Genomic DNA, 27,220 nt, shown 5'->3' with positions numbered 1-27,220 from the left:
TTATGTTCATCATTAATTACTTATGATTATCTGAAGCTGTGTGACTAGTTTAACTTCTGATTGTATCACTTTTCAGTGTACAGTGATGTCTTAAAAAAACATGCCTAGCCTATTTCACCCCTTAAATACATATATATATATATATATTCTGAAGGTGGATATTATATTCTATATACATATTAGGATATATATATTCTAATAGTGGATATTAACTTATAGTATTTTCTTTATCTTAATTATACCAAGACAATGAAAAGAGCAGAAACAAGTTTTAAGATAGAAATCCACTGGCAAATTAGTGCGAAGACTTAGCCATTTAAGCTATTAATATAAAGACTATGAAGCCTTATTTTCACATGAAATGTTTAGTAGAATCAGAACATCAGGGCAGCACGCACAGAGGGCATTCTTCCTCAGCAATGAGGATTATCCTCTGCATTTGGCCACTGCTACAGTTTAGATGTTTGCTGTGATGCCATCTGTTAAGGTTGATTGTGCAGTGACCTTAGGCAGTCTGAAACCTGTTCAATTGAGCCCGTATATAGAGTCCTGGTTGGGAACCAGGAGGACAGATGGTAGGGTTGGAGATGGGGAACTTGTTTGTTACAGCTGATGAAAATCATTTTTCTTGCCAAAGCCATTAAATGTGATATCCTTGGCACAGCATTTCTCAACAAATAGAGTGTCCCACTTGGTGGGTTAGCTGCAGGTGAATTGAAGCATTCAACAGTCTCTATTTAGGTTTACCTAGTTCTTTACTTTTACATCTCTGACAGCCTAAGTCAATGTTCCAGCAGCAGGGCACTCTGTGCTCAGTAAGTACACCATTTCACATATGCAGTTTTCAAAATATACATATACAGTGAGCAGTGCAAAGTGGACTATAATCGTGAAGCCAGTTAAAAGAGTTTATATATAGCTTTAATTGAATAGCACCTAATAGAGAAGAAAAATTCCTGCAATACTGAATAACAGCTTCAAGTAAATCAACTCACTTTTCATATCCATGGAAAGACTTCTCAGTTACCATTGTTTAAGAAACTGTATTAAAATCACTTTATGGGAAATAATTATGTCTACAATCAGACAAGATAATTATTGCAAAGTGGTTTTTGCAACTTGGAAAGCAGAAAATTTTGCCCACCCACTGAGACTTTCCCTGTCTGTATTTGACAGCCCCCAAAATGCTACTCATAGAATTCATATCTAAGCTATGTAAACAAAAGAGTAATTTTAAAGTCAAAATTCAATATGAAAAAAAGTGAACAATATAGGCTCTATCAACTTTTAGAGTTAAAAAGTAAAGTCTGGATGGAAGTGCTTTACTAATCAAATCTGTTTCCTTAGAAGTTTCACCTAAAACATATCAGACATACATCTTATTTTAAATATGTTTATGGAGGTAGTATGACAGCAGTCTATAGGTAATATATTTCAGTAGTCTGTATTTTAAAACATACATATAAAGAAATACACCATTTTATAATTGTTTATGTAAATACCTATGTGTACTTTGTTAGGCAACCTATTTTCCCTTTGGTTAATATATCTCGTAGACCTTCCTGTCAGTATGTTGAGTCCTTACTTCATTCTTTTGAAAGGCTGCACGAATAGCAGCCATATGATAGATATCATGTGATTTATTTAGTCAGGTCCACATGAATGGACATGTTGGTTGGTTTTAGTAATTTATCCTCTTTCTTTGATTATTGACCACGTTGCAGGAACATTCTTATAAATGCTTATTGTGCCCATATTCAAATACTTTCTAGAGAAGACACATGGAAATCTGATTTTCCTGTGAAGGAATAGGTGAACATTGAAAGTTAATATTTCCATATCCCCTGCCAGTGTGACTCTACCAGTTTAAACTCCTAGCAGCTATGTATGAGATTACCATTTTCCTGCAAAGTTGAAAACAACTAATCTCAAAATATGTTTTGATTTTTACTAACTAGAGGTTTAAGGAATATATATATATGTGTAAACACACATACACACACATTGTTTTCATTTTTATTTCTCTAAGAATATGGTTATGTGTTTCCTTCTTTAGTTTATTAACATGAGGGACTACTCACTTATTCATTGGTATGTGTTTATGTTCAATAGGTAACTATTGATTATCTATTTTGTATTAGGCATTCATTACATAATGATGAGTAAAGTGATGACAACTCCTGATTTCTCAGACCTTATAATACAATGAAAGTTTTAAAAGTAAAAGTTTTATTGATATTTATTAATTTATTTATAGTAATCTGCAAATCTATGGTTATTTCAATTAACTTATAATTGTGATTTTTTCCCTTGATTTTAAGATATTATATGATTTTATGATGCTTTTGAAGGAACAACCTATTTTATATTTTATTGATATATTAATTATATATATATATCTGCTGTTTTAAAATTTCTTTACAATTTAAGTTTATGCATTTTATGTTGTTGTTCTCTAGATTCCCTAATTGAATACTTGATTTTTTTCTTGATTTTGACTCTAAGTTAACTATTAAAAACTGTTTACTGTTAATGGGATTCCCAGGTAGCTCAGCTCGTAAAGAATCTGCAATGCAGGAGACCCCGGTTCAATGCTGGGGTCAGGTAGATCCACTGGCGCAGGGATAGACTACCCACTCCAGTATTCTTGGGCCTCCCTAGTGGTTCAGCAGGTGCTCAGCTCCTGCAATGTGGGAGACCTGGGTTCGATCTCTGGGCTGGGAAGGTCACCTGGAGAAGGGAACAGTTACCCACTCCAGTATTCTGGCCTGAAGAACTCCATGGGCTGTATAGTCTATGGAGTCACAAAGAGTTGGACACAACTGAGTAACGTGCACTTCACTTACTGTTAAAAGTGATTTTTTTCAATCATGAATTTCTCATTGAAAATTTGGTTATGTAGTCTGCTAGATTTTTATTAAATTTTGTGCTCATGTTTCTGGAGTTTGCTCTTATTATATGTACCTAGGCTGTAGTCTGGAGGGTCTGGAGGATCAACTACTAGAAAAAAAGAAGAGAGAAGAACACATACCAGAGCTCTGCCTTATTCTAGTCCTCAGAAGCAAGTCACAAGATCCAGTCTACTAAATATCAAGAGGCAGGGATCACAAGACCCATCCTTGAGGCTACCTTCCAAAGTGTATATTGAAATTTTGGTTTTCTGAGTCTTGTAAGAATTAGACACTGTACTCCTTTAGCTCTAAGTATTTAAGCATGTAATTCTTAATTACATGCTTAAATGAATGCTTAACATGAATATTCTCTTCCATAACAGTGGTGATACTTCAAAAATAGGAAATTTGATGTTAATACACTAGTGTTAACTGATCTCTGAAAGTGAAAGTGAAGTCGCTCAGTAGTATCTGACTCTTTGCGACCCCATGGTCTGTAGCCTACCAGGCTTCTCCGTCCATGGGATTTTCCAGGCAAGAGTACTGGGTGGGTTGCCATTTCCTTCTCCATACTTATCTATAACAATAGCCAATATTCAGATTACATCAACTGTATCAGTCATTTCCATTACAGTTTTTTGAAAAAAATCTAAAATTGAATAAAGTCTAAAGAAAGTAAAAATCTAAGGTGTAAAATTCATTTTATCTATGTGTCTTTAGTCTCTCCTAATCTAAATACCCTTCAATTTGACTTTCTTAACATTGACATCTGTAGGAGTGCAGGTCAATTATTTTGTATAATGTCCCTCAGTTTTGTTTATATTTCTTTTTTTACTGAATTCAGGTTACTTATTTTGGCAAGAATATCAGAGAAATGGTGGTGTTTCCATTTGAAGACATATGGTACGATTTGTCCCAGTAAAATAGTGATATTAATTTTCAGCATATTCTTAAGGTGGATATTTTCAAGTTTTTCTTGAAATATTTTTCTTTAATAAACAATCTGTGGGTAGATATTTTAGACTATGTAAGTATACTTTTCTTCATTAATTAAACTGTCACAGTTTTATTATCTTTTAAAAATATTCATGTTTCATTATTTTTCATATTCTGCCCTATTATAGTTTATTATGATTTTACTTATTATTCCCTGTGCTATATAGTAGGACCCTGTTGCTTATCTATTTTATATATAGTAGTTTGTATATGGTAATCCCAAACTCAATTATCTCAAAATTAACCTCAAAAATATACAAGCAACTCCTGCACTTCAATTCCAGAAAAATAAACGATCCAATCAAAAAGTGGGCCAAAGAATAAGCAGACATTTCTCCAAAGAAGACACACAGATGGCTAAGAAACACATGAAAAGATGTTCAGCATCACTCATTATCAGAGAAATGCAAATCAAAACCACAATGAGGTACCATTACACGCCAGTCAGGATGGCTGCTATCCAAAAGTCTACAAGCAATAAATGCTGGAGAGGGTGTGGAGAAAAGGGAACCCTCTTACACTGTTGGTGGGAATGGAAACTAGTACAGCCACTATGGAAAACAGTGTGGAGATTCCTTAAAAAACTGGAAATAGAACTGCCATATGACCCAGCAATCCCACTGCTGGACATACACACTGTGGAAACCAGAATTGAAAGAGACACATGTACCCCAATGTTCATTGCAGCACTGTTTATATATAATAGCCAGGACAAGGAAGCAACCTAGATGTCCATCAGCAGACGAGGGAATAAAAAAACGGTGGTACATATACACAATGGAATATTACTCAGCAATTAAAAGGAATACATTTGAATCAGTTCCAATGAGGTGGATGAAACTGGAGCCTATTATACAGAGTGAAGTAAGCCAGAAAGAAAAACACCAATATGGTATGTTAATGCATATATATGGAATTTAAAAAGATGGTAATGATAACCCTATATGTGAGACAGCAAAAGAGACACAGATGTGTCTCTTTCAGACTCTGTGGGAGAGGGTGAGGGTGGGATAATTTGGGAGAATAGCATTGAAACATGTATATTATCATATGTGAAACTAATCATCAGTCCAGGTTCTGTGCATGAGACAGGGTGCTCGAGCTGGGGCACTGGGATGACCCAGAGTGATGGGATGGGGAAGGAGATGGGAGGGGTTTTAGGATGGGGAACACATGTACACCCGTGGCTGATTCATGTCAATATTTGGCAAAACCACTACAATATTGTAAAGTAATTAGCCTTCAATTAAAATAAATAAATTTATATGAAAAATGTATTATTATATAAAAGCCTCCTTGTATCAACAAAGTAAAAGTATAATGCAGACACAAAGAAATACAGAGAAAGGAATCTAAGTATACCAATAAAGAAAATCATCAAACCACAAGAGAAAACAGGGAAAAAAAGAATTACAAAACAATTAAAAATAGTAACATATACATATCTATCAACAATTACTTCAAATATAAATGGACTAAATTGTCTAATCAAAAGACATAGAATGGCTAAACGGATAAAAAGTGAAACCTATCTATATGCTTCCAGTAAGAGATTTACTTCAGCTGTAAGGACACACAGAAACAAAGTGAATCTACAAGAAAAGATATTCCATTCAAATGAAACCCAGAGAAAGCTGGTGACAAGATTTATATCAGAGAAAATAGACTATAAAACAAGTACTATAATAAGACACAAATACGAGCATTACATAAGGATAAAGGAGTCAATAAAATGAGGATATTGCATAAAAATATAAATTTTTGTCCACCCGAAATAGGAGCACCTAAATATATAAGGTGAAAATTCACACAAAGAGTGAAAGATAGATGGCAATACAATAATAGCATAGGACCTTAATACCCACTTACATCAATACATAAGTCATCCAGACAGAAAACATATGAGGAAACATCAGCCTTAGTAGACATGATAGACTTAATCGAATATGTACAGAGGGACAAGATGAGCCTAACAGATATATATATAGAACAGTTCATCCAAAAGCAAAGAATACACATTCTTCTAGAGAGAACATTCTTTAGGACAGCTCAGTTCAGTTCAATTCAGTCGCTCAGTCGTGTCCGACTCTTTGCGACCCCATGAACTGCAGCGTGCCAGGCCTCCCTGTCCATCACCAACTCCCGGAGTCCACCCAAACCCCTGTCCACTGTGTCAGTGATGCCATCCAGCCACCTCATCCTCTGTTGTCCCCTTCTCCTCCTGACCTCAATCTTTCCCAGCATCAGGGTCTTTTCAAATGAGTCAGCTCTCCATATCAGTTGGCCAAAGTATTGGAGTTTTAGCTTCAACATCAGTCCCTCCAATGAACACCCAGGACTAATCTTCTTTAGGATGGACTGATGGATCTCTTTGCAGTCCAAGGGACTCTAAAACAAGTCATAATAAAGTTGAGAATATTGAAATCATATCAAGCATCTATTGCAACAGTAAAAGTGTAGAGTTACAAATGAACTGGCCTTAGAGTGCAAATTGAAGCAGGGCACAGGTTAACAGAGTTCTGCCAAGAGAATGTACTGGTCATAGAATACACCCTCTTCCAACAACACAAGTGATGACTCTACACATGGATATCACCATATGGTCAACACTAAAATCAGATTGATTATATTCTTTGCAGACAAAGATGGAGAAGGTCTATACAATCAGCAAAAACAAGATCATGAGTTAACTGTGGCTCAGATCATGAACTCCCTATTGCAAAATTCAGATTTAAACTGAAGAAATTTGGAAATTTCCAAATTTGAAAACCTGGAAAACTCAGCAGGGACCACAGGACTGGAAAAGATGTTTTCATTCCAATCCCAAAGAAGGGCAATGCCAAAGAATACTCAAACTACTGGACAATTGCACTCATTTCATATGTCAGCAAAGTAAAGCTGAAAATTATCCAAGCTAAATTTCAACATCCAGATGTGCAAGCTGGATTTGGAAAAGGCAGGGGAACCAGGGATCAAATTGCCAACATCCATTGGATCACAGAAGAAGCAAGATGATTCCAGAAAAATACCTACTTCTGCTTCATTGGCTATGCTAAAGCCTTTGACTGTGTGGATCACAACAAACTGTGGAAAATTATTAAAGAGGTGGGAACACCAGATCACCTTACCTGCCTCCTGTAAAACATGTATGCAGGTCAAGAAGCAACAGTTAGAACTGGACATGGCAAACCGACTGGTTCAAAATTTGGAAAGGAGTATCTCAAGGCTGTATATTGTCACCCTGCTTATTTAACTTACATGCAGAGTACATCATGTGAAATGCCAGGCTGGAAATCAGTCCTGAATATTCATTGGAAGGACTGTGTTGAAGCTGAAACTCCAATACTTTGGTCACATGACACCAAGAACTGACTCATTAGAAAAGACCCTGATACTGGGAAAGACAAAGGCAGGAGGAGAAGGGGGTGACAGAGGATGAGGTGGTTGGATGACATTACTGATTCAATGGTCATGAGGTTGAGCAAGCTCTGGGAGATGGTGAAGGACAGGGAAGCCTGGCATGCTGCCATCTGTGGTGTCACATCAGGTAGCCAAAAGAAGTACTTCAGGTTCATCATCAGTCCTTCCTGATGCTGAATATTCCTGAATGCATATTCAGAGCTGATTTCCTTTAGGACTGACTGGTTTTACCTCCTTGCAGTCAAAGGGATTCTCAAAAACTTTTGCTAACACCACAGTTCAAAAGTATCAATTTTCAGCTCTCAGCCTTCTTTATGGTCCAACTCTCACATCCATACATGACTACTGGAAAAAACATAGCTTTGACTAGACGGACCTTTGTTGGCAGAATAATGCCTCTGCTTTTTAATATGTGTCTAGGTTGGTCATAGGACTTCCCTGGTGGCTCAGATGGTAAAGCGTCTGCCTACAACGCGGGAAACCCAGGTTCAATCCCTGGGTCGGGAAGATCTCCTGGAGAAGGAAATGGTAACCCACTCCAGTATTTTTGTCTGGAAAATCCAATGGATGGAGAAGCCTGGTGGGCTACAGGCCATGGGGTCGCAAAGAGTCGGACACAACTGAGCGACTTCACTTCACTTCACTTCACTTATAGGTTGGTCATAGGTTTTCTTCCAAGGAGAAAGCGTCTTTTAATTTCATGGCTGCAGTCACCATCTGCAGTGATTTTTGAGCCCAAGATAATAAAGTCTGTTGTTGCTTCCATTGTATCCCCATTTATTTGCAATGTGATGGGAATGATGGGAGCAGATGCCATGATCTTCGTTTACAGAATGTTGTTTTAAGCCAGCCTTTTCACTCTCCTCTTTCACTTTCATAAAGAGGCTCTTTAGTTCCTCTGTGCTTTCTGCCATTAGGGGGGGTGTCATTTACACATCTGAGGTTATTGACATTTCTCCTGGCAATCATGATTCCAGCTCATGATTCATCCAGCCTGGCATTTTGCATGATGTACTCTGCTTATCAGCTAAATAAGCAGGGTGACAATATACAGCCTTGTATATTGCCAATATACTGTCAATATACAGACTGAAATCAGTCTGTTGTTCCATTTCTGGTTGGTTTTTCCCTTCCTGCATACAAGTTTCTCAGGAGGCAGGTAAGGTGGTCTGATATTCCCACCTTTTAAGAATTTTCTGCAGTTTGTTATGATCCACACAGTCAAAAGGTTTCGCATAGTCAATGAAGCAGAAGTAGATGTTTTACTGGAATTCTCTTGCTTTTTCTATGATCCAGTGGATATTGGCAATTTGATGTATGGTTCCTCTGCCTTTTCTAAATCCAGCTTGAACATCTGGAAGTTCTCATTTCATGTACTGTTGAAGTCTAGCTTGGAGAAATTTGAGCATTACTTAAAAAACTAGCATGTGATATTAATGTAATTGTCTGGTAGTTTGTGGACATTGTTTGGCATTGCTCTTCTTTGGGATTGGAATGAAATTCGAAATTTTGCAATCCTGCGGTCACTGCTGAGTTTTCCAAAATTGCTGGCATATTGAGTACAGCACTTTCATAGCATCATCTTTTAGGATTTGAAATAGCTCAGCTGGAATTCTATCACTTCCACTAGTTTTGTTCACCACGATGCTTCCTAAGGCCCACTTGACTTCACACTCCAGGATATATGACTCTAGGTGAGTGATCCCACCATCATGGTTATCGAGGTCATTAAGATCTTTTTTTTATAGTTCTTATGTGTATATTTGTTACCTCTTCTTAATATCTTATGCTTCTGTTAGGTTCATACCATTTCTGTCCTTTATCATGCCCATTTTTGCATGAAATGTTCTCTTAGTATCTCTAATTTTCTTGAAGAGATCTCTAGTCTTTCCCATATTATACATTAAAAGATCATATATCATGACCCAGTGGGACTTATTCCAGAATGCAAGGATGGTTCAACATCTATCAATCAATGTGATACATCACATTAAGAAAACTAAAGATAAAATTCATATGATCATTTCAATATAAAATTATCTGACAAATTTAAACATCCTTTCATATTAAAATTCTAACACTAGGAATACAAGAAATTACCTCAAAATAATTAACACCATATATGACAAGAACTCAGCTAACTCAGTACTTAATGGTGACAAGATAGATGCTTTTCCTTTAAGATTCAGAACAAGATAAAAGTGTTCAGTATTACTACTTCTATTCTACATAATACTAGGAATTTTACTCACAGCAATTAGGCAGGAAAAAAGAAATAAAAAGTATGAAAATCAGAAAGGAAGAAGTACAACTGTCACTATTTTTAGATGGCGTGATATGATATGTAGAAATCCGAAAGATCCTACAAAAATGTGTTAGAACTAATAAATGAATTCAGTGAAGTTTCAGGATACTAACACAATCCATATAAAAGTATTGCATTTATATACTCTAATAAACAGTCAGAAAGAGAAATTAAGAATAATATCCCATTTACAATTGTATCAAATAGTAAGATATCCAGGAATCAATTTATCCAAGGTGGTAAAAGACCTGTACTCTGAAAACTATAAGACATCGATTAAGATGTTGAAGAAGACATAAGTAAATGGAAAGTTATTCCACACTCATGAACTGGAAGAATTGATAAGGTGTTAATGTGGATGCTCTTCAAATCAATCTACATATTTAATGCAATACCTGTTTAAATTTAAAGAGTGTTTTCCACAGATACAGAGTAAGCAATTTTTAAAATTTGCATGGAGCCACAGAAATATCCAAATAGCTAAACCAATCTTGAGAAAGAAGAACGAAGCTGAGGGTATTACACTTCCTGATTTTAAAGTGTATTGCAAACCTTTAGTAATCAAAACAGTGGCACTGGCACAGAAACATACACAAAAATCAATGTAACACATTAGAAAGCCCAGAAATAAACCCACACATATGGTCTAGTAATTTATGACAAGCTTAGAATATACCATGGAGAAAGAATAGTCTCTTCAATAAATTGTGCTGGGAAAATGGACAGCCACATGGAAAAGAATTAATCTAGACCCAGCAATACCACTTCTGGGCATACACACTGAGGAATCCAGATCTGAAAGAGACACGTGCACCCCAATGTTCATCGCAGCACTGTTTATAATAGCCAGGACATGGAAGCAACCTAGATGCCCATCAGCAGACGAATGGATAAGGAAGCTGTGGTACATATACACCATGGAATATTACTCAGCCGTTAAAAAGAATTCATCTGAATCAGTTCTAATGAGATGGATGAAACTGGAGCCCATTATACAGAGTGAAGTAAGCCAGAAAGATAAAGACCAATACAGTATACTAACGCATATATACGGAATTTAGAAAGATGGTAACGATGGCCCTATATGCAGGGCAGAAGAAGAGACGCAAAAGTACAGAACAGACTTTTGAACTCTGTGGGAGAAGGTGAGGGTGGGATGTTTCGAAAGAACAGCATGTATATTATCTGTGGTGAAACAGACCACCAGCCCAGGTGGGAGGCATGAGTCAAGTGCTCGGGCCTGGTGGGCTGGGAAGACCCAGAGGAATCGGGTGGAGAGGGAGGTGGGATGAGGGACTGGGATGGGGAATACATGTAACTCTATGGCTGATTCATATCAATGCATGACAAAACCCACTGGAAAAAAAAATTAATCTAGACGACTCTTACAAATACAAAAATTGACTCAAAATGGATTAAAGACTTCAATGTAAAACCTGATGCCATAAAACTCCGAGAGGAAAATAACTTCTAGTTATCGGTGATGACTCCTTGACATTAGTCTTGGTGATGATGTCTTGTATCAACAATGAAAGCAAAGGCAACAAAAGCAAAAAGAAACAAGTGGGACTACATCAAACTAAAATTCTTAAATTATTTGCAAATCATATGTCTGATAAACTGTTGATCTAAACTATAACAGAACTTCTACAACACAGTATTAAAAATAAACAAATCTGATTAAACAGTGGTCAGAAGATCTGAATGGACTTCTTTTTTAAAAAAGAAATACAAATAGCCAAAAGGTTCATGAAAAAGGATTTAATATCATTAATCATCAGAAAATGCAAATAAAAACCACAATGAGAAATCACATCACACCTGTTAGAACAGCTAATATCCAAAAGAGAAAAAATAACAAATGTTGGTGAGGATGTAGAGAAAAGGGAATTCTTACGTACTGTTGGTGGAAATTTAATTTGGGGCATCCACTACAGAAAACAGTATGAATGTTCCTTAAAAAATTAAAAAGAAAAGCTACCACATAATCCAGCATTCTACTTCTGGGTACTGAATTTGAAGAGAAGGAAAAATTGAAAAATTGTATGCATCTCCATGTAAATTGCAGCATTATTTACAATAGCCAAGACACAAAGAAATGTTTGTTTCATCTGTGGCTGAATGGATACATGTGTACATACACATACACACACACACACACACTCACACACACACACACACACAGACCAGAATATTGTTCAACCATAGGAAAAAAGGAAATCTTGCAACTGTGACCACATGGATGGACCGGAGGGAATTATGCTAAGTGAAATAAATCAGAAAAGGAATGATAAATACACTTGATCTCACACATGGAATCTAAAAAACAGCCCCCATCAAAAGAAAACTAGGCTCATAAATTCAAAGATCAGAATGGTGGTTTTCAGAGGCAGAGGTAAAGAGTAGGTGAAATGTGTGAAGGGTTTAAATAGTACCAAATTCTAGTTATAAAATAAGTAAGTCATGGGAATGTACTGTACAGTCAGAGACTATAGTTAATAGCACTATATTTCTTTTTGAAATTTGCTAAGAGAATAGATCTTAGAAGTTTTTTTCCACAAGAAAAAAAATGGTAGGTATATTGTGATAGATGTTTATTAGACATTATGGTGATAATTTCACAATATATACAAATATAAAATCACTCATATAATAATATAAGCTGAAACTATTAGGGTGTCAATTGTACCTCAGTTTATATTGAATAAATAAAAACAAAAGCCAGGCTTCTGATTCAAGATGGCAGAGGAGAAGGATGTGCGCTCCTTTCCTACTGAGAGAGCACCAAAATTACAACTAGCTCTTTAACAACCATCAACAGGAGTGTGCTGGGACCCACCAAAAGAGGATACTCCATGTTCAAAGACAAAGAAGAAGCTATAGTGAGATGGTAGGAAGGGCACAATCATGATAAAATGAAATCCCATACCTGCTAGGTGGGTGACCCACAAACTGGAGAACAATAATAACAAAGAAGTTCTCCCAATGTTGTGATGGTTCTGAGCTTCTCAGCCTGGATATCAGACAAAGGAACTGGGAATCCCCAGAGAATCTGATCTTGAAGACCAGTGGGATTTGATTACAAGACTTCCATAGGACTGGGAGAAACAGAGACTCTATTCTTGGAGGGCCAAACAAAAATGGTGCCCTGAGACCCAGAGGAAAAGAGCAGTGAGAGGAGATGGAACCCGAAGCTCCTGTAATGTTGGAGGGTCTCCTGTGGAGGCATGGGTCAGCAGGGGCTTACCACATGGATGGGGACAATGGCAGCAGCATTCCTGGAAGGCTCCCCTTGGCATAAACCCTCTTGGAGGTCACCATTAACCTTACTATAGAGCCTGTAGATGCCAGGGCTAGGTCACTTCAGGCCAAGCAACTAACAAAGGAGCAAAACTGCACACATTAGCGGATAATTGGATTAAAACTTTACTGAGCAATGTCTTGCCCACCAGATCAAGGCCCAGTTTTTCCTACCTAGTCCCTTCAATCAAGAAGCTTACACAAGTCTCTTAGCCTCAACCACCAGAGGGCAGACAGAGGAAGCAAGAAGAACCACAGTCCCAGGATGGCTAGAACAAAAACCACATTACAGAAAGTTAATCAGGTTGAAAAAGCAGAGAGTTATGTCCCAGCTGAAGGGACAAGATAAAATTCCAGAAAAACAACTACATGAAGTGCACATAGGCAACCTTCTGATAAATGATAATGATAGTGAAGAGGATCTCAGAAATGGAGATCTCAGAATGGAGAAGATGCAAGAAATGTTTATCAAAGACCTTGAAGAATTAAAGAACAAACAGAGATGCACAATACATTTGAAGGAATCAATAGCAGAATAACTGAGACAGAAGAACGAATAACTAACCTGGAGGACAGAATGGTGGAAATCTCTGTGGCAGGATAGAATATAGAAAAAAGAATGGAAAAAATATAACATCTTAAGAGACCTCTGGAACAACATTATACACATCAACATTCACATTATAAGGGTCTCAGAAGGAGGAGAAAGACAGAAAGAAACTGAAAAAATATTTGAAGAGATAATAGCTGAAAACTTCCCTAACATGGGAAAGGAAATAGTCAACCAAGCCCAGGAAGCACAGAGTCCCAGGCAGGATAAACCCAAGGAGGCACACACCAAGACAAATAATAATCAAACTTAAAAAAATTAAAGAAAAATATTAAAAGCAACAAGGGAAAAATGACAAATACCATACAAGGGAACTCCCATAAGCTAATTTCTTAACAGAAACTCTACATGCCAGAAGGGAATGGCATAATATATGTAAAGGGATGAAAGGGAAGAACCTATAACAGGAGTACTTTACCCAGCAAGATTCTCATTCAGATTTAATAAAGAAATCAAAAGCTTTCCAGATAAGCAAAAGTTAAGAGAATTCAGCACCACCAAACCAGTTTAACCAGAAATACTAAAGGAACTTCTCTAGGTATAAAACACAAAAAGAGGATAAGACCTACAGAAAATAAACCCCAAACAATTAAGAAAATGGTAATAAGATCACATATATTGATAATTACCTTAAATGCAAATGGATTACATGCACCAACCAAAAGACATAGATTGGTTGGGCAGATGAAAATATGTGCATGTACGCACTTCCACTTACCACATCACTCTGATTGACCCTTCAAATTGTATGTAATTACTTTATATGGATTTTCCAAGATTGATGTATGGATGTGAGAGCTAGACAATAAAAAAGGCTGAAAGCCAAAGAATTGATGCCCTCAAACTGTGGTGCTGGAGAAGACTCTTGAGAGTTCCTTGGACAGCAAGGATATCAAACCATCAATCCTAAAGGAAATCAGTCCTGAAAAATCACTGGAAGGACTGACGATGAAGCTGGAGCTTCAATACTTTGGCCACCTGATGCAAAGAACTGACTTATTGGAAAAGACTCTGATGCTGGAAAAGATCGAAGGTAGGAGAAGGGGATGACAGAGGATGAGATGGTTGGATGGCATCATTGACTCAATGGACATGAGTTTGAGCAAACTCCAGGAAATGGTGAGAGGCAGGGAGGGTGGCATGCTGCAGTCCATTGGGTTGCAAAGAGTCCAGCACAGCTGAGTGACTGAACAACAAACAAGTTTATGTTGTAGGGTTAATCGTGTTCCCATTATGGTTTGCAATTGTAATTATCTTGTATTTTTTGTCTGGCTATTGACTGTGAAAACTGATAAAGAAATTTTACTATTGTGATTATATAACTATTACTCACTTAGGACTTTTGTATCATGATTTGTCAACAGAAAACTAATAGAATTCTATATCACCGAGACTACAGTTTAATAGAAAAGACTGTGATCAGTTTTTAAAATCCAGATGCATATCAGAATTTATCTTGGAATTTTTTGAAAAATACAAATGCCCAAGTATTGCCTTTTTTTTTCTCAAACTCCAGATATGTTTCTAATGAGCAGCCATGTTTAGAAACAGCTGGACTATATGATGATCTTTTATCTAGTTCATTTCACTTTTTCTATTTCATATTCAGTGCTCCCATTTCATTTATGTTTTCCGATTTCTCCATTTCTTTTTTGATGTTCTTTCTCAAGCCTTTATCAAGTATTTGTAAACTTTTATTTACAAATACATAAATAGTATACATATACACAAATAGCATACATATAGCCTAGTATTAGTTAGTTCAGCAACTCAGTCATGTCCAACTCTTTGCAATCCTAGGAACAGCAGCATGCCAGGCCTCCCTGTCCATCACCAACTCCCAGAGTCCACCCAAACAGACTAGTCTGCATATGCATAAATAGTGAGAAGCACTCCATGGTGCTAGTGGTAAAGAACCCACTTGCCAATGCAGGAGAGGTTAAGAGAGAGATCTGGGTTCATTTTCTGGATCTTGAAGATAACCTGGAGTAGGAAATGGCAACCCACTGCAGTATTCTTACCTGGAGAATCCCATGGACACAGAAGCCTGGTAGGCCACAGTTCATAGGTTGGCAAAGAATTGGACACAACTGAAGCAACTTAGGACACTTGCATATAAATGCATGTATAACATACATATTTTAGAAAACTTATGAGTTTTTCCTAAGCAAAAAGTTTATGATAGTTTGATTCCACTTGTTTGACTTTGTATGAATAGAATGCTAGCTTTCTAATTAAAAAAAATAGATATATATAAAATAAGCAACAAAGGTATACTGTCTAGTACAGGGAACTGTAGGCAATACCTTGTAATGACCTGCAATGGAAAATAATCTGAAAAATAATATATGTGTCTATATAACTGAATCACCTTGCTGTGTACCTGAAACACTGTAAGTCAACTATACTTCAATAAAATATATATATTAAGAAAAAAATCCAGTGAAAAAACCATATAAATAATAAATGGTAGGTATTATTATTCTCTAAATTTTCTGACTCTTCTGACAGCAATTAGACTCTAACATCTTTATAAACCCTAATTTACTATGTTTCTATATTCTGATAAAATAAATCTTTCATAAGCATTAATGAATAACATTTCAGCATACCAATATGAAAACATAAATATAACAAAAGAAAAATGAAAGGAAAAGATAGTTATGTATTTAACACCAAAATTATGTGCCTGTATATTTTTCTAGAGGAAATGAGATTTATATGGAATTGATTTAGTAAGAGCTGCACATGGAAGAATTTTGTATGGCATTTTGAAGGGAAGGTAGAGGTATGAATTTGCAGAAGAGAGACAAAAATGGGTTTCATTTGGCTTGTAGGTAAGGAAAATACATTTTGTTGGGTAGATAGACAACTTGAGCTGGAACTTATAATTATACACTGGAGTATTGTAAGTATATATATTTATTTAACATGTAACATATGATTAAAATGCTATGTGCATTTTATGTGTTCATAATTTTTTAAAATTATTTTTTGTCCCTACTGATGGATTCTTTCCTAGTTAACACAATCTGTTTAAGAGCTAATTATCTGTTTAAGAGCTAATTTTCTGTTTCTAGGAAACAAACCAAGAAATTCCAACTGTAAATAAATGCAGAATTATAGTTGTCTTTGTTTAAAGTTGAAGCTGAAATTAGCTTTTCAGCCCTTCTGATTTTCATTTGCTTTTTACTATGCTTTTGGGGGGCAGGCATCCATGCATTCAAATTACAGAAGTTATCAACAATTTGAGGAGAGTTTATTTGCCAATTTTAGGCGTTCATTCCCTGAATTACCTGCCTCTCTAAGCATTTTCCTCCTAAATTTCCATCCTTCTAGCAGCCCAAAATTCTTTCCTCTGATGCATCAAGTCAAAAAGTCTAGAGTTTTCTGCTTAAGTTTAGCTGACCAATTCACGGGGACAGAGGACTGTGCCCTCAAAACCATTTAAATATACCTGTTGCCTCTTTTGCTTCCTTATCTCAAAGTTCAAATCAATTCCCATTTCTCCCAGGCTTTTCCTTCAAGTAGTTGAGTTTTAAAGTACTCTATTTGGAGTTTACAATTGTTATCAGAGAGCAGTTTAGTCTGATATACGCTATTCTTTTACCAGAACTTGAAATGACTTTTAATGCTGAAGATACAGAGCTGCCTTCTGGATTCTATTTTTGCTAATGAGCAATACACTTCAGTCTATCATTTTTATAGGTAAGTTCTGACTGATTTTAGTTGCTCTCCTTTTCATTGGTTTTCTTCAACTTCCCTATGGAGTGTGTAGCATTAAGAGGTGTGTGTGTGTGTGTGTGTGTGTGTGTGTGTGTGTGTGTGTGTGTGTGTGTGTGTGTGTGTGTGTGTGTGTGTGTGGTGTCAGAGGAGGCCAAGGAGAGAGAGAGGTGACTTGGTTTACTGCTTCAAACTCAGGACCCATTTCTTAATTTTGCAATGTTATTAATTTATCTGTTCTAAATATTATCTCTCCTAATTTTCACCATTAATTATTTTTGGATTGAATTTCTGGCAATAGCCTTATTAACAGGTTTTGAAACTTCCACCTTCCTTCTCTCAATGGTCTATTTCCATTATACTAGGCTAGAATTATACTGTAACATAAATCAGTTCTCATATTTCAGTCCTTTGCTTATCAAGAACCACACTGTCTCCATAAATGACTGAACCCCTTTATAATTCTTACAATTCCTTACTATATATGGTATCTAACCCCATCTCTTAGTCCTGTTTCTCACAGTAGCTCAATCCTAACTCCTTGTTTTTTGTTGAACATACTATATGGGCTAGCACAGAGCATGTGCTGTAGTTCTTCTTTCTGCCTGGGTGCAACTCTAATAGCTATCCATTTGACTAAATCCTTTAGTCCTTTCAATATTTCTTTTTTCCAAATTTTCTCTTCTCAATGAGTCCTTTCCTGAACACCCTACTAGGAACAATAATTCACTCCCGCTTGCACCTCTGGTTAGGATGTAAACTTCACAAGGATAAGGCTATGTCTATTTTGTTTGCAGATGTATCCCAAGTGCTTAGGATGAAGGCTGGCATATAGAATAAAAATATTTTTTCAATGAATGAATGTGTGATAATTCTCATCAGTGTATCCACCATATTGCTCTACTATTCTTTTATCATTTTCACAACTATTTTGCATCCTGGGTGATTTCCAAAACTATATTCTGATGGCCAAATTCTCTCTTCCCCTGAATCTGTCTGTTGCTTATATTACCTAAAGTAAAATACCTAAAATATGTATAACTATTTTTACAGCAAGATTTCATTTTGGGTTTTTTCCTTCACATGTTACTTCTTACTGTCTTTGATTTCTGGGTCTGATATTCCTTCTTGTGGATATTAAGCATACTTTTAAAAGTTATCTTTCAAACTATTATGTTTAATTCTTGGTGTGAGAATTATCCTTTTTTTTTTCCCCCTAAAGTGTTTCTTCTTAATAGTGGTATTCTCCATTGAAAGTGAAAGTGAAGTTGCTCAGTTGTGTCCGACTTTTTGCAACCCCATGGACTGTAGCAGACCAGGCTCCTCCATCCATGGGATTTTCCCGGCAAGAGTACTGGAGTGGGTTGCCATTTCATTCTCCAGAGGATCTTCCCAACCCAGGGATCGAACCTGGGTCTCCCACGTTGTAAGCAGAGGCTTTACCACCTGAGCCACCAGGGAAGTCCCCATTATAGATTTGTAATTTTTTACTGTAAATTTCTTCAAATGGGGTTATTTTTGATGGAATCACTATGGTTTCTGTGTTCTTGTGGCATTTCTTGTGGCATTTTAATCACTCCTATATGACTTTATTTACTACTGCCAGGATTCTGTGTATTTCCTTCTTTGTGGAACTAGTTACAAATGATTTCATTTGCTTGGAATAACTGAAAAATACCTACTAGCTTGAAAGAAACATAAGGGCTTCAATTATGTGAAGCAACTGAAAGAGGAAAGATCCTCTTCTTTAAAATTCTTTCTCTTATCCTGAGGGTATCAAGTCTCACTAGCTTACCATAACTTGATAGGTTCAGTCTACTCAATTTTCTCTTTGTCTACCTAATTATATCCCTACCTGATACTTGATAATTCCTGTTTCTTGGTTGTACATTCAGCTATGTTACTTTTTAAAATATACTCTATTTTGTTAAATATCCATATGTATTCTAAGCTTAAGGACAATTTAGTTATCACATGCATGTAAAAGTCTTTTTTATTAAGTCACCTGTTTAGCTATATGTAAGTTGAAGCCTAGTAGCTCAGATTGGTAAAGCATCCACCTGCAATGCAGGAGACCTGGGTTCAATCCCTGGGTCAGAAAGATTCCCTGGAGAAGGAAATGGCAACCCACTCCAGTATTCTTGCCTGAAGAATCCCATGGACAGAAGAGCCTGGTGGGCTACAATCCATGGCGTCCAAAGAGTTGGACACGACTGAACAACTAACACACACATACACACAAGTTGTAGCCTAACTACATCCCTTGGTGCAATATGTTGGAATCACACTAAACTTCTCATTTTCTAAGACATTATGAATATTCTTTCCTTTATGACTTATGCATGCACTTTACTCTTCTTCCAACTGCTTTCTTTAATTATTTTTCTTAAACTCTTTCTGGAAAACTCATATGTACCAATAAACATCAAATAAATATCTCCTCTGTGTTGGCATCAGTGAATCTCCCAAGTACAATTAAATGCTCTATATCTAGCATTTGTATGTGTGATTTCTGTATCAGATTGCCTATACTCGAAGAGTGGGAGAAAAGTGTTATGCTTTGCTCTAAAAGTTACTCAATAAATAATAAATTAAAATAATAAAAATATAATTTAAAAATATAAATCAAATTTTAGCTATTATAGAGTATAATGAAGTTCTAAGAAAGAAGGTTCTCTGGTATGTTTAGTGTGTTTTGGCTATTGCTTGCCTTTCTCTTTATAGAGATTTTAAGTAGGAACAGATAACCAGTGAGAACCTACTGTATACAGAGGGAATTCTACTCACTGCTCTGTGGTGACCTAAATGGGAAGGAAATACAAAAAAGAGGGGATATATAGGGTTATCATTACCATCTTTCTAAATTCCATATATATGTGTTAGTATGTTGTAATGTTCTTTATCTTTCTGGCTTACTTCACTCTGTATAATGGGCTCCAGTTTCATCCATCTCCTTAGAACTGATTCAAATGAATTCTTTTTAATGGCTGAGTAATATTCCATGGTGTATATGTACCACAGCTTCCTTATCCATTCATCTGCTGATACTAGCCCAGGTGAGATGCATGAGACGAGTGCTCGGGCCTGGTGCACTGGGAGGACACAGAGGAGTCGGGTGGAGAGGGAGGTGGGAGGGGGGATCGGGATGGGGAATATGTATAACTCTATGGCTGATTCGTGTTAATGTATGTCAAAACTCACTGAAATGTTGTGAAGTAATTGGCCTCCAACTAATAAAATAAAATTTAAAAAGAAATAAATAAAAATAAAAATAAAACAACAACAACAAAAAAAGAGGGGATATATGTATACATGTGGCTGATTCACTTTGCTAGCAGAAACTGACACAGTAGTGTGAAACAACTATACCATAATTTAAAATATATATATTTGTATCAATAAGTATGAATTTACTCTTATATGAACTCCAACATTAAATGAAGGATAGATTGTTATACTTCTCCAAAACTATAGAAAAAAGATAGCTACTGGCTATCTCTATACTTTCCATATACTGTACAAATATATTAAATAGAATCACAACTCTCATTATATCCTCTGCTTCTTATAATTCCATTTTAGCAAAATTAAGTAGATGCTTAAAAAAAAAAACAATAGTCTTAAATTTAGATGCAATTTAAATTCATAGAATTAGAACAGATTACCCACAAATATAGAGACATGGTAAGTAGATAACTAGCATCAAGTAATAGGAAAAATCAAGCTCTTTTTATTTTAAATACAAAGATACTGGCTACCTTCTCCAGCGATAAATTTGTTTCATGGGGAAATTTAACTTCACCTTAAATGGATCTCTTGCTCTAGATGAATAATGAAATACTGTCTAGGTACAACATGTTTCAAGAAGTATTCCTAGGCAACCAATGTAAGCATACATTTCATTTCACATAGTAAACTCAGAGTTTAAAGGGAAGACTTTTGATTAGGTTAGACATATCTCAATGCATAATATCATACACATAATAAAGACTGACATGTAGACTAATGAATGATGAAAAAGGGTTATATCTACTGTGCACCCAAGCATTTCCATAGAGTAGCATCAACTTAAATATCTATATGTGGACATTTTAATTTGTCAGTTTATGAAAAATCACTAGTATTGAATTTCTTATCAGTTAAAAGCCATCTTAGTCAAATATCTATATGTTATGTTTACCATATATTGTTAAATTGCTATATATATGTGTATGCTTGTAACCATATGTATACAAATAAATTATGCACACATACATACACAGAGTAAAATCAGTAACTCAGTTGAAGGAAGGCGGAGAAGCAAATGTGGCTATCTCCTCCCCACTTCCAAACAGATTCTCAGGCTTATAAGCAGTGAGAAAGTGAGATGTTAGACTGTCTTTAAGATCATGGGGGCATGTGCATGGGGCTTCCTCCTGAGAAAACACATATTATTCTCAGGCACATATGGAATATTCTCTAGGAAAACTGTATGTTAGGTCACAAGTCTTAATAAATTTAAGATTAAAATCATATCAAGCATCTTTTCTAACCAAATGGCATAAAACTAGAAATCAAACTTTATCAAACTCTTGCAAATAGCAGAAGAGGAAGACACACTTCCAAATGCATTTTACGAGGTTAAAACAAAATCAGACATGTATACCATAAGAAAATTACAAGCCAATATCCATGATGAACAGAGATGCAAAAATTCTCAGTAAACATTATCAAACTGAATTCAGCAATACATTAAAAGGATCATACTCAATGATCCAGTGGGATTTTCTCCAGAGATACAAGGATGGTTTGACATCCACCGATCAATCAATGTGATACACCACATTAACAAAATTAAAGATAAAAATCCTATGATCATCTCAATAGGTGCAGAAAAAGCATCTGACAAAATTGAACATCTTTCCTTTTATCATAAAAATTCTCAACAAACTAGGAATAAAAGAAACTGCTTCAATGTAATTAATGTCACATTATGAAGAGCACACAGATACTTAGTGACGACAAGCTAAAAGCTTTTCCTCTAAGATCAGGAACAAAATAAGGGTGCCCACTATCTCCACTTATGTAATGCATAGTATTAGAAATCCTACTTAGGGCAATTAAGCAAGAAAAATAATAAAAAGCATGACAATCAGAAAGGAAGGATTACAACTGTCACTATTTGCAGATGGCACGATATATAGAAAACCCTAAAGACGATGAAAAAACTGTTTAAACTAATAAATGAATTCAGTAGTTCCTAGATACAAAAGCAATATAAGAATGTGCTGCATTCTACACATTAATATCTAATTATCAAAAAGAGAAATTAAGGAAACTATTTCATTTATAATTGTGTCCAGAAGAGTAGTACACTTAGGAATGAATTTCAGCAAGATGGTGAAAGACCCGTACTCTGAAAACTAAAATACACTGATGAAAAAAATCGAAGAAGTCTTAAATAAATTGAAAGCTATCCCAAGCTCATGCACTGACAGAAATAATATGGTATAAATTTGTGTAATACCCAAACCAGTCTTTAGATTCAATGTAGTCCTTGTAAAAATTTAAATGGTATTTTAAAAATACTGAACAATTTTAAAATTTGTATGGAATCACAAACCCCTCAAATACACAAACCAGTCTTGAGGTAGAAGAACGAGCCTGGAGGTACCATACTCCCTGATTTCAAAGTATATTACAAAGTTTTGTGAAGTGAAAGTCACTCAGTCATGTCCGACTCTTTGCAACCCTATGGACTGTATAGTCCATGGACTTCTCCAGGCCAGAATACTGGAGTGGGTAGCCATTCCCTTCTCCAGGGGATCCTCCCAACCCAGGGATCGAATCCAGGTGTCCAACATTGCAGATGGGTTCTTTACCAGCTGAGCCACCAGGGAAGCCCAAGAATACTGGAGCGGGAGGCCTAGCCCTTCTCCAGGGGATCTTCCCAACCCAGGAATTTAGTAATCAAAAAAACAGCATGGTATTCACATTAAAACAGACACATAAGTCAAAGTTAATGAGTAGAGAGAGTCCAGAAATAAAAACACTTGCTTAAGATCAATTAATTTATGAAAAAGGGCCAATAATACACCAGAAAGAACAATCACTTCAATAAATTATGCATGAAAAACTAGACAACTACATGCAAGAGAATGAAACTAGATCATCTATTACACAGTGCCAGATAAAAATAAACTCAAACTGGATTAAAAACTTGATGTAAGACTTGAAGTCATAAAAATCCTAGTAGAAAAAATAGATGGTAAACTCCCTGACATTGGTCTTGGCCAAAGAAAGCCATGAACAAAATGAAAGGCTATCTATGGTAGGAAGAAAATCATATATCTGACAATAGGTTAATATCTAACATTTATAAGGGACTCATAAAACTCATCAGTAAAAGTAAATTTGATTATAAATGTGCAAAGCATCTGAATAGACATTTTCCCAAAGATGATATACAGATGGCAAACAGATACATAAAAAGGAGGCTCAGCATCACTAATCATCAGGTAGATGTAAATCACAGTGACAATGGAATACCACCTCTCACCTGTTAGGATGGCTATTATCAAAAAGACAAGGAATGACCAGTGCCAGCAAGGATGCGAAGAAAGGGGGATCCTTATGCACGGTCAGTTGGAATATAAATTATGTAACTACTATGGAAAACAGCATGAAAGCTCCTCAAAAATTAGAGAACTATCACGTGGCTCAGCAAATCTACTTCTGGTTATTTATTCTAAGAATATAAAACACTAACTTAGAAGGTGCTCTTCTCCATGCCAAATGCAGAGTTATTTACAATAGCCAAGATATGGAAGCAAGCTAAATATCCATCCACGAATGAAGGGATAACAAGAATGTACATATATACAAAGGAATGTTATCCTGCCATAAAAATTTAATGAAATCTTTCCATTTCTGACCAGATGGATAGATTTTGAGTACATCATGCTAAGTGAAGTAAGGAAGACAGAGAAATCTTCCTTATACATGGAATCTAAAAATAAATCAATGATAAGCACAAAGATACAGAGAACAAATTGGTTGTTGCCTGAGAGGGGAGGATTGGGGTGTGTTGGGACAAAGTGGGTGAAGATGGTCAAAGGTATGAACTTCCAGTCATAAAGTAAATATGCCATTTGGATGTAATATGCAGCATGATGACCAAAGTAAACAATACTGTATTGCATATTTGAAAGTTGCTGAGAGAGTAGATCTTAAAAGTTCTTATCACAAGGAAAAACTATGTAACTATGTAGGGTGAAGGAGGTCAACTAGATTTGTGATTAGACTAGTTTAAAAACATATATATATATATATATATATATATATATATATATATACATATATACATATATATATATACACACACATATATTCAGTTCAGTTGCTCATCAAGTCCAACTCTTTGTGATCCCAGGGACTGTAGCACACCAGGCTTCCCTGTCCATCACCAACTCCTGGAGCTTACTCAAACTCATGTCCATCGAGTTGGTAATGCCATCCAACCATGTCATGCTCTACTGTCTCCTTCTATTAGCCACCTTCTATCATTCCCAGCATCAGGGTCTTTTCCAATGAGTCAGTTCTCTGCATCAGGTGTCCAAAGTATTGAAGTTTCAGCATCAGTTCTTCCAATGAATATTCAGGGTTGATTTCCTTTAGGATTAACTGGTTGGATCTCCTTGCAGTCCAAGGGACTCTGAAAGTCTCCAACACCACAGTTCAAAAGCATCAATTCTTCAGCACTCAGCTTTCTTTGGGCTTCTCTGGTGGCTCAGATGGCAAAGCATCTGCCTGCAATGTGGGAGACCTGGGTTCAGAAGATCCCCTGGAGAAGGAAATGGCAACCGACTCCAGTATTCTTGCCTGGAAAATTCCATGGACGGAGGAGCCTGGTAGGCTACAGTACATGGGGTTGCAGAGTCGGACATGACTGAGCAACTTCACATTCACTTTCAGCTTTCTTTATATTCCAACTCTCACATCCATACATGAATAGTGGAAAACCATAGATTTAACTGGTGGACCTTTGTTGGCAAAGCAATGTCTCTGCTTTTTATATGCTGTCTAGACTGATCATAGCTTTTCTTCGAAGGAGTAAGCGTCTTTTAATTCCATGGCTGCAGTCACCATCTGCAGTGATTTTGGAGCCCCCCAAAATAAAGTCTATCACTGTTTCCATTGTTTTGCCATCTATTTGCCATGAAGTGGTGGGCCAGAGCCATCATCTTAGTATTCTGAATGTTGAGTTTTAAGCCAACTTTTTCACTCTCCTCTTTCACTTATATCAAGAGGCTCTTCAGTTCTTCTTCACTTTCTGCCATAAGGGTGGTGTCATCTGCAAATCTGAGGTTATTGATATTTCTCCCAGCAAACTTGATTCCAGTTTGTGCTTCATCCAACCCAGTGTTTCTCATGATGTACTCTACACATAAGTTAAATAAGCAGGGTGACAACATACAGCCTGGACATACTCCTTTCCAATTTGGAACCAGTCTGTTGTTCCATGTCTGGTTCTAACTGTTGCTTCTTGACCTGCATACAGATTTCTCAGGAGGCAGGTCAACTAGTCTGGTATTCCCATCTCTTTAAGAATTTCCCAAAGTTTGTTGTGATTCACACAGTCAAAGGCTTTGGCATAGTCAATAAGGCAGAAGTAGATGTTTTTTCTGGAACTCTCTTGCTTTTTTGATGATCTAACGGATGTTGGCAATTTGATCTCTGGCTCCCCTCCCTTTTCTAAATCCAGCTGAAACATCTGGAAGTTCATGGTTCACATACTGTTGAAGCCTGGCTTGGAAAATTTTGAGCATTACTTTGCTAGCATGTGAGATGAGTGTAATTGTGTGGTAATTTGAACATTTGTTGGCATTGCCTTTCTTTGGGATTGGAATGAAAACTGGCCTTTTCCAGTCCTTTGGCCACTGCTGAGTTTTCCAAACTTGCTGGCTTATTTAATGCAGCACTTTCAAGCATCACCTTTTAGGATTTGAAATAGTTTAACTGGAATTCCATCACCTCCACTAGCTTTGTTCATAGTGATGCTTCCTAAGGCCCACATGACTTTGCATTTCAGGATGTCTGGCTCTAGATGAGTGATCACATCATTGTGGTTACCTGGGTCATGAAGATATTTTTGGTATAATTCTTCTGTGTATTCTTGCCACCTCTTCTTAATATCTTCTGCTTCTGTTAGGTCCCTGTGAGTCTGTCCTTTATTGTGCCCATCTTTGCATGAAATGTTCTCTTAGTATCTCTAATTTTCTTGAAGAGATCTCTAGCCTTTCCCATTCTATTGTTTTCCTCTATTTCTTTGCATTGATCACTGAGGAAGGCTTTCTAATCTCTCCTTGCTATTCTTTGGAACTCTGCATTCAAATGGGTATATTTTTCCTTTTCTCCTTTGCCTTTAGCTTCTCTTCTTTTCTCAGCAATTTGTTTGCCTCCTTCAACAACCATTTTGCCTTTTTGCATTTCTTTTTCTTGGGGATAGTCTTGATCACTGCCTCTTGTACAATATTACAAACCACCATCCATAGTTCTTCAGGCATTCTGTCTATCAGATCTAATCCCTTGAATCTATTTGTCACTTCCACTGTATAATTGTAAGGAATTTTATTTAGGTCATACTTGAATGGTCTAATGGTTTCCCCCACTTTCTTCAATATAAGTCTGAATTTGGCAATAAGGAGTTCATGATCTAAGCCACAGTCAGCTCCCAGTCTTGTTTTTGCTGACTGTATAGAGCTTCTCCATCTTTGGCTGCAAAGAATATAATCACTCTGATTTCGATATTGACCATCTGGTGATGTCTATATGTAGAATCTTCTCTTGTGTCGTTGGAAGAGGGTGTTTGCTATGACCAGTGTGTTCTCTTGGCAAAACTCTGTTAGCCTTTGACCTGCTTCATTTTGTACTCCAAAGCAAAATTTGCCTGTTACCTCAGGTATCTCTTGACTTCCTACTTTTTCATTCCAGTCC

The sequence above is a fragment of the Muntiacus reevesi genome, chromosome 15 (genome assembly GCF_963930625.1).
Source record: "Muntiacus reevesi chromosome 15, mMunRee1.1, whole genome shotgun sequence".
Classification (NCBI taxonomy): domain Eukaryota; kingdom Metazoa; phylum Chordata; class Mammalia; order Artiodactyla; family Cervidae; genus Muntiacus; species Muntiacus reevesi.
The sequence above is the reverse complement of the archived record's forward strand: the minus strand, read 5'-3'. Positions refer to the sequence as shown.